The 10,000-nt window shown below is 39.8% G+C and overlaps 1 protein-coding gene across 1 annotated transcript in view; it reads right to left on the bottom strand.

Annotated features, from left to right (window-relative positions):
• Positions 1-10,000, bottom strand: part of LOC138966202 (pyrethroid hydrolase Ces2e-like) — a 115,831-nt gene that overhangs the window by 105,784 nt on the left and 47 nt on the right. The window contains exon 1 of the mRNA XM_070338335.1: positions 9,396-10,000. This exon is cut by the window's right edge and continues 47 nt beyond it. The gene's annotated coding sequence lies outside the window, so the exon portion shown is untranslated. The remainder of the gene's footprint in view (positions 1-9,395) is intronic.

The raw sequence follows: 10,000 nt of genomic DNA, 5'->3' as shown, positions 1-10,000 counted from the left end.
GCGAATGTCGTCAAAAGCACTGTCACAGTACTAGATAAACTGCTTGGCCTCGACATTATCTGTGGAGGCTGTGAAAGGTGTGACATTAAACAAAATCCGCTAATAGTACACTGGGGATAGTCTGATAATCCTCGCGACCCCAGTGCCTCTGTGATGTATAATATTCTTTTAGAGTTTTTAATAATGTACAGTTAGATATTTGCTTTATTATCCTTTATTTTGTACTTATTTTATTATTATTATTATTATTTGTACGGTTGATTGTGTGGAATGTAAGGTTGTGAGATTGTTATGTACGAGTGTATGCATGAAGCGCCTTTGTAAACGCCACGAGCTTCCCTTTGGGAAGGTGTGCGCGTATAAATAATCATTATTATTATTATTATTATTATTATTATTATTATTATTATTATTGATGGTGTATAACCTAGCTGCTGTTATCAACAAAACCGTTCGTAAAAAAAAAACCAGCGAAATAAACTGCTGGGCCTTCTATTCTTTTCAAATCTGTGAATTTTGTGACATCAAGAATTGCCTTAATCAGCACACGGCTAACAAACTGTGTCAACCGTAACTGTTCTGATCAAGACAACAGTTGAAATGTACTCACTAGATACAAATACGCACACGGAAACATCATGTGAAATCTTCAGCAACAAGAACTGTTCAAATCAACACATTGATGCCATTCTTGGAAGCGTGTTTTCGTCGTAATCAAGGTCGTGAATCTTAGGGTGAGCCTAAAATATCCGTTAAAGTATTGGTCATCACTGACGATTGTAGAAGAAAGAATCGTTTGAATCAACAAAAGCCTTCAATGCATTACCATTACTCTTGTTGCAAAAACAATCATTTTCATAAGTATTGTATACGATTGATTGTCTAAAATACGATCAGTACAGTCCGCGGAGAAAAAAAAACGATCCAAAAAATGTCTACTACTTTTCTTCACAAGCGCATCTCGAAGATGATCCCGTATTTTGTTTGTTCGACTGCAGTGTGGGAATTATACACTTATTTTTCTGAAAGTACGTCATGTTTCTTTAAGAATGATCCAAGTGCAAAACAGGGGTTCCCAGGGCTATACCCTTTGTGACAGGAAGACTTATTTTAATCAGCACGCGGCTGACACATTCTTTAGTCTCAAGTGTCTCTTTTTGAAGTCTGAGAGAACTTGAGCCTGAGGCAACAACGAGGGTGGCTTGAGAAAGAGGTGTGAAAAGGAGGAGAGAGGGGAAGGGGGGGGGGGGCTCAGAGAGCAGGATCAGGGGGGGGGGGGGGGTTCTGTGTGAGGCAAACGATCGATGAGACCTACAGGGACCCTTGCACGTCACGAGCAATTAGCAGATCAATGCTTTGTGTCCTATGTCCGGCGGAAAGCAACTCGCCTTTCTGTCTGTTCAATGTCTCCGCTGGGCTGCTCTTTCTCTGCGGCCAGACTGCGGGGACGTGAACTGTAGAGGGGAGATCAGTGGAACTGATCTATCTTTTTGGCTTTGTCTGAATACAGACGTTCTCGGCATAACAGTGCAAAAAGGATTGGTGAAAAAGCAAGACAGTTTGTTGTGTGTGTGATTTTTATTCTTCTTTTTTTCTTCTATGGTTGCTTTTTTCTTTAATTGAAGGGTTGCTTTTGCACCTGATTGCAGTTGCTCAATATCGAATTTCTTGCATTTTTGTTTTGTTTTTTGGTTTGTTTTTGGGTGGGTTGGTGGAGGGACGTAAGTCGTACAATATACGTTGGAGTTACGCTCTGACATTTTTCCGGCAGATGAATATTTACTGATTTTTATATTTTAAACTTTTTGGAGCCAACACTGAGGGTCAAATAGATGGACATACCAGTTTCGCAACATTATTAAACCTAACGTGTAATTTAGCTTGCAACTCTGTATCCTTGTGCGCAGTTTCTGTACGTCACGCACCTTCTGAGTAGAATTCCCCCAAACCTGACTCTTAGTGACCCCTTTGCGTGTTCAGAAGCTTGGCAGTTTTGAAGTAAGAAAGACTAAACAAATATTCTTTTTTGTTCATGTTACTCGGTCCTTTACCTTAAGTTCATGAATTTAAAACTCATCGTCAAAACCTTCGAGTGTGTCACATTTTCTCATTCGCTGTCACGATTAACACATCATTGTCTTGTGTTTGTTGTCTTATGGAAAGCACTCGCTCTTCAGTATGATCGTGTCTCTGCTGTTCTTGTTCTCTGTTTTGTGAAAAAAAAGAATTATACAAAAAGATAAGGTGAATTGATCTATCGGTTAGCTGGGAGAAGATAAGTTGGACTAATATATCTCAGGCTTGTCTCAATTCAGATCTGAGACTGTCTCTGTGAAACAATGTTACGTCTCGGTAAAAAGGAAAGCTATGGATGTGTACGTGTGAGCAGGTCAAAGGGTCGTTTTCTGTTTTTATGTATCTGTCTGATTACAGCTTTTTGGCTTTTCAATCGCGGGGAGAATGTGTCCGAGTTTCAGAGTCGTTTCATACCTGTCTGATTCCAACTATCTGGAATTTGTTGTTTTTTAACCGCTGGGAGACTCAGTGTCTTCGAGTAGAAGTGTCGTATTTGTTCGCTGGGACCATTTGTTTTAAGTTAAAGGATCGTTTTTCCTGTTGGATTACCGCTGTTTGTTTTCTAATTGCTGGGAGACTTTCTTAAAGTAGAAGGAGAGACTGTATATTCTACAGTCTCTGGTAGAAGTGTCGTTTACCTGTCTAATTTCAGTTCGTTTTTTTTCGCTGGGACCATTATTTTGTTCAAGTTAAAGGATCGGATTCCAGCTGTTCGTTTTTGAATCGCTGGGAGACTTTTTCGAGCAGAAGTGTCGGTTATTTATGGTCTGATTCTTTTTTGAGTGGCTTGGACCTTTTCGTTTTTACCTGTCGGATTTGAACTGCTGAAAGAATTGGTTCAAACTGACGAGTCGTTTTTACTTGCCTGATTTCAGCTGTTCAAGTTTGAATCACTAGGAAAATGTGTTCACGTTGAAGAGTGAGTTTAACCTGTCTGAATTCAGCTGTTCGTTTTTTGAATCATTAGGAGAATTTTATTTTCTAATTGGCAGCATTGAAAAGTGTTTTTTTCCCCCTTGTTCGTTGGCAGGAATGTGTAAATGCAGCTCTTTTTCTCAAAATTGTCGTGGTTTATTTTCCTTCTATTTTCTTCTTATTATTATTATTTAACTCCTTTAGCTCTCTGGCTTGTCTGAATATCATGAATAGCAAGCTGCATTAACGGGTTTCAAGACCAGTTTACCCGTCAGGCTAGCACGTTCATCAGACTCTTACTGTCACAGGGTGACTGCTTTTGGGTCATCGGCAAAGTTCGAGATCAACATTGTTAAAAACAATATATCCTAGTGCTTATTTCGGTTTTGCCATTTAGTTTTCGCTGTTTTTCTGTCATGTATTTCCAAGTCAGTCTTGTTAAGGTTCAGGTCGGGTTTTTTTTCCAATGTCTTTACAATGTCAAGAAATATATAGAAGGAATTAAAAAAAAATGTTTTAGATAAATGTTATATGTTTTATTTTTTGACAAAACAATGCATTTGTCAAAAAAAACAAAAACACGTTCCATTGACTAACATTTCTTGCTTGTTATTTTATTCTGGATTTTGGAACGTTAGCAGTGTCTGCATTTATCAATACAAGGAACACAAGAAGATAGCTATTATTGTTTTCGTTACTCAGGATCGCACTTTTTAACCAATAAACATGTGCTCCGGTCAGTAAGTTTTTGTTCTCGGATCAGGTCATTTAAAATAAAAGAAAACAAGTTGCGTAAGGCGAAATTACTACATTTAGTCAAGCTGTGGAACTCACAGAATGCAACTGAACGCACTGCATTTTTTCACAATGACCGTAGTCCGCCACTGGTACAAAAGGCAGTGAAAGTGACGAGCCTGTTTAGCGCGGTTACGGTTGCTCTGTGCTGCATAGCACGCTTTACTGTACCTCTCTTCGTTCTTAACTTTCTGAGCGTGTTTTTAATCCAAACATATCATATCTATATGTTTTTGGAATCAGGAACCGACAAGGAATAAGACGAAATTGTTTTTAAAACGATTTCGGAAATTTTATTTTGATCATAATTTTTATATTTTTAATTTTCAGAGCTTGTTTTTAATCCGAATATAACATATTTATATGTTTTTTGAATCAGAACATGATGAAGAATAAAATAAAAGTAATTTTGGATCGTTTTATAAAAAAAAATAATTTTAATAACAATTTTCCAATTTAAATGACCAAAGTCATTAATTAATTTTTAAGCCTCCATGCTGAAATGCAATACCGAAGTCCGGCCTTTGTCGAAGATTGCTTGGCCAAAATTTCAATCAATTGCATTGAAAAATGAAGGTGTGACAGTGCAGCCTCAACTTTTACAAAAAGCCGGATATGACGTCATAAAAGACATTTATCGAAAAAATGAAAAAAAGTCTAGGGATTTCATACCCAGAAACTCTCATGTAAAATTTCATAAAGATCGGTCCAGTAGTTTGGTCTGAATCGCTCTACACACACGCACAGACACAGACACACAGACACACACACACACACACACACACACACAGACACACACACACACACACACAAACACAGACACAAACACAGACACACACTCACACACACAAACACACACACACACACACACACACACACACACACACAGAGATACACCACGACCCTCGTTTCGATTCCCCATTTATGTTCAAACTTTTAGTCAAAACTTGACTAAATGTAACAAGTCGCGTAAGGCGAAAATACAACATTTAGTCAAGTAGCTGTCGAACTCACAGAATGAAACTGAACGCAATGCCATTTTTCAGCAAGACCGTATACTCGTAGCATCGTCAGTCCACCGCTCATGGCAAAGGCAGTGAAATTGACAAGAAGAGCGGGGTAGTAGTTGCGCTAAGAAGGATAGCACGCTTTTCTGTACCTCTCTTTGTTTTAACTTTCTGAGCGTGTTTTTAATCCAAACATATCATATCTATATGTTTTTGGAATCAGGAACCGACAAGGAATAAGATGAAAGTGTTTTTAAATTGATTTCGACAATTTAATTTTGATAATAATTTTTATATATTTAATTTTCAGAGCTTGTTTTTAATCCAAATATAACATATTTATATGTTTTTGGAATCAGAAAATGATGGAGAATAAGATGAACGTAAATTTGGATCGTTTTATAAATTGTTATTTTTTTTTACAATTTTCCGATTTTTAATGACCAAAGTCATTAATTAATTTTTAAGCCACCAAGCTGAAATGCAATACCGAAGTCCGGGCTTCGTCGAAGATTACTTGACCAAAATTTCAACCAATTTGGTTGAAAAATGAGAGCGTGACAGTACCGCCTCAACTTTCACGAAAAGCCGGATATGACGTCATCAAAGACATTTATCAAAAAAATGAAAAAAACGTTCGGGGATATCAATCCCAGGAACTCTCATGTAAAATTTCATAAAGATCGGTCCAGTAGTTTGGTCTGAATCGCTCTACACACACAGACAGACAGACAGACAGACAGACACACACACACACACACACATACACCACGACCCTCGTCTCGATTCCCCCCTCTACGTTAAAATATTTAGTCAAAACTTGACTAAATATAAAAAGACAATTTGCAGGTGATATATATGTATTGTTTGCTTATAAAAACCTAGCGTACGTTCAGCCAGCAACTAACAAGAATCACGTAATTAAGCGCACAAACAGCACCAGGGCCGAGGTTTGTTTGTTTGTTTGTTTGTTTGTTTGTTTGCTTACCGCCCAGCCGACCACGAAGGGCCATATCAGGGCGGTGCTGCCTTGACATAATAACGTGCGCCACACACAAGACAGAAATCGCAGCACAGGCTTCATGTCTCACCCAGTCACATTATTCTGTCTCACCCAGTCACATTATTCTGACACCGGACCAACCAGTCCTAGCACTAACCCCATAATGCCAGACGCCAGGCGGAGCAGCCACTAGATTGCCAATTTTAAAGTCTTAGGTATGACCTGACCCGGCCTGATTCCACAGACATTCATGGTACTCCAGTTGCTCGATGAAATCGAACGTCTCTTCATCGGTCATCGGAGGCGCCATGTTTTCGATCAGTTACCTTGGGGGAACAAGGGAAGCAACTCACATATTATTTCCGGAGAAAGTGATGAGTGCGCTGATTGGCTGCACCGCTGCACCGGAGCCAAAAAATAGAAACGTGTCCTATTCCTTGCTCCGCACCGCACACACCACTTTCTCCACTCCTGCAACGGAAGTAGCGTCATCTCTCCGCCTGGTGCAGCATACTCCACCCTTGCTCCGCTTGCTCCGCCTGTGTGTGAGCAGCCCTTAAGCAGTACGTACGTGGTAAAATCTTCACTGTGTTTGGGGGAAAGAACGCAGCGCGCAGGGTGCTGTACGTCATTATATCTGGCCTTTCAATATGACGTCATGTACCGGGTTCAAAACCCTCGACTGAAAGGAGCTAAAATACAGGAGGCAATACAGAATACAATGAGGTCACCTTTGTGATTTAAATATCGACTTTTAGAAAATCGACAAATTTGGCTAACTTTGAGTGAAAATTTCATAAACGAAGTGTGAAGGTTCCAAGCTGAAATGCAATCCCAAAGTCCGCACTTAGTCGAAGACCATATAACGAAAGTTTCAAAAAAATTGATGAAAAACTGTAGCCGTGAGAGTGCCGCCTCAATTTTTGCAAACAGTCAAATATGACGTCATCATATAGCCCTATCAACAATCGGAGAAAAAAACTATAAGAAAATGCCCTCTGCAATGTATGCATCAATTTTCTAGAAAATCCGTCGGGTAGGTTCTGAGAAAAGCTTGTCACATACATACATACACACACACACACACACACACACACACACACACACACACACACACACACACATACATCGGGAGACAGACCTCACCCTCCGCCAACGTTAAGACATTCAGTCATTACTTGACTGAATGTAAACAATGACACGTTTACTGAGTGTTTACGTAGGAGGTCTTAGGACCATTACTTTTCCTACCAGGAACCTAATTAGCCAGATCTAGACGTGGAACTTTTCAGCAAATGTACGGGAACGTGTACGGTAACGTCATCAAATCTACTTTTTACGTCACGCGTTTGCCAAGATCTGCAGTCTTGGTGGGAGCAAAACAACGTAGGCATTTGGAACATTGGAGGAAAAAAGCGAATTACGGGTGACGCAATATCTACACGTACGCGTACAGGTCTTTGCAACACGTTCGATCATCTTACCCAATATTGACGGACTGTGTGATGATATCTTCTGCTATGGTCTGTTGAGACAGTGATATCAAAATCGAGACCGGAGGTCGAGATTTTGATATCACTGTCGAAACAGACCAATAGCAATTAGAAGATATCGTCACACAGTCAGTCAATGTTAGATATATTGCTAATTCTCTGGACATTTTGTATTTACTGTGAAGAAATTACAAAAGTATTTGTCTCAGTTTTGGCTGTTCCATATCCCTCCCTCTGATTATTATTTCTTTTTGTTCACTCTTTTCTTGTACTTTTCAGTATTTAAAAATGTCTTTTCTTTCAAAAAGTCTTTAGTCACTTGCTCAACTAAATTCTGGGATCATTACATTTTTATATATATTTGTTTGTTTTTAAATTTAGGTGTTTTTGTTTTTGAAGTGGGGAAGCAATAAAGAGGTCGTCGATATCAAAACTGATATCGACGGAAATGTCGTCGATATCACTTTTACAATGAGCTCAGTTTTGCCCAATTGACCAATGGAATTCCACGTAACATATGAAATAGCAATATAGAACACTGTGCTATGTTCCTATTTGACAGAAAAAGCTGGGCAATTGGTCCTATTACTAGTTTGTGTGTGACCTAGCTTTTGCCTTCTAGCTCTGAGTCTGAAAACGACACCGTAACCCTAATGCACCCCATGGGAAGATTAGTTTGCAGTTATCATCTCGTACCCAATTAATGTGTCTTATCTTGTGAATATGATATCGCGTTCTGGTATTGTATTGTATAACAAATTCATTAATGTCTGTGGCGGTTTTTTTTTCTCCAACTCTCTTTGCGTTGTCTTCGTTAATCAGCGTTGGTCCGCTTGACAAGAACCTAGCTGCTACACTGCAATATGTATTAGAACCTAGCTGGTACGCTGCAAATGTATTAGAACCTAGCTGGTACGCTGTGAATGTATTAGAACGTACCTAGCTGCTACACTGCAATATGTATTAGAACCTAGCTGGTACGCTGCAAATGTATTAGAACCTAGCTGGTACGCTGCAAATGTATTCAGTAGAACCTAACAGCTACACTGCATATGTATTAGAACTAAGCTGCTACGCTGCATATGTATTAGAACCTAGCTGGTACGCTGCAAATGTATTAGAACCTAGCTGGTACGCTGCAAACGTATTCGAACCTATATATATAGCTGGTACGCTGCAAATGTATCAGAACCTAGCTCGTACACCGCACATGTATTCGAACCTACCTGCTACACTGCAAATTATTAGAACCTAGCTGTGGTGCTGCAAATTATTTGAACCTAGCTGTTACACTGCAAATATATTCGAACCTAGTTGGTACGCTGCAAACGTATTGGAATCTAGCTGAAACACCGCAAATGTATTCGAACCTAGCTGGTACGCAGCAAATATATTACATTTTACCGTTGCTGAATCTGTGAGCCCTGAAGATAATACTTATGGAGACCTTGGGTACACTGTCAATTTATTCAAATATATTGTTAATGAATCTGTGTTGGCTAGTAATTCTTTTAAACGTATCATCATCACAAGTCAATGTACCTGAAATGTTGAAGCCTATGAGGTCGTATAATTTATAAACACTCTAAACAGAAGTGTTCAACTTTTAAACACTTTTCTGTAACAAGTTTTGAACTTTTTTGAAATACATGTAGTACATGTATTGTTCTACCAGCAAAAGCCGGAGGCACACATAATCAACACAAAATGTTCATTTGAACACCAGTGAACACTATATCTGCAATTTTTTAACTATGTACTATCATATTGTCACAAAGTGTTCAAAACGTCTTACAGAAATGTGAAATCATCAGTTATATTCAGTTACCTGTTTTGATTTTTATGTTCAAAATGCACCTACACACGGTGGGACACTTTGGTTCAGTAGCGGCGAGGATGCACGTGCATAACATATGTATATGTGAGAAGAGCAACTAAAGATGCCGTACATAAAGGCCTTCCTTAATTGAGACCGAAGTTGACTTCGCGAACGCTTTGCGAAGTCTTTTTACTAAATCTGATTCAGCGCAAAACCTTCGTAAAGTTTTCTCGCAAAGTCGACTTCGTCCAATGAATATCAGTGCTTAATTAAGAGAGATATGATACCTGTCAGAGGCTTGATCCGTTTTGTCAGTTCTGTCAACCGGCGACACACACTTGTCCAAATAATTGGTCCGCAATTACTGAGCTCCCAGCCGTGAACAGCTGTCCACGCAAGTCCATATAATAATCTCCACTGAGTGGTGCGGTATTGATCCGGTTCAAATCCTTGCTCACTGTCACCACAGAATGACCTGCAGACGCAGTCATTGGCACACTGACAAACGCACACACTGTACTACTGCACCCAGGCAGACACACTGACGAACACTATGTACAGAGCCGCAGCACTGACTAGTTATTACCTACACATCCACTGAACTGCACGCACTGGAGGGCACTGAGGGAAAGCTGGCCGCTTAATTTGCACCAACCTGAGTTCACACCCACCTATCAACTGACAGGGGGAGGGGTTCGAACCTGTGTATGTAACCGTTAACGCCGCTCAATCCCACAAGGATGGTCATGAGAATAATGACGCTGGTTACGACGATACGGCGCTGGTTAGAGCAGCAGCATGGAAACCCTCAACGACCACGCGGCGTAACTTCGCTGTGCCTTCTGCTGCTGCTGCTGCTGCTGTACCACTGATGCTGCATGCAGCGCTGCTG

Source organism: Littorina saxatilis, linkage group LG5, assembly GCF_037325665.1.
Source record: "Littorina saxatilis isolate snail1 linkage group LG5, US_GU_Lsax_2.0, whole genome shotgun sequence".
In the NCBI taxonomy this organism is placed as follows: Eukaryota; Metazoa; Mollusca; class Gastropoda; order Littorinimorpha; family Littorinidae; genus Littorina; species Littorina saxatilis.
This window is presented reverse-complemented; position numbering and strand designations above follow the sequence as displayed.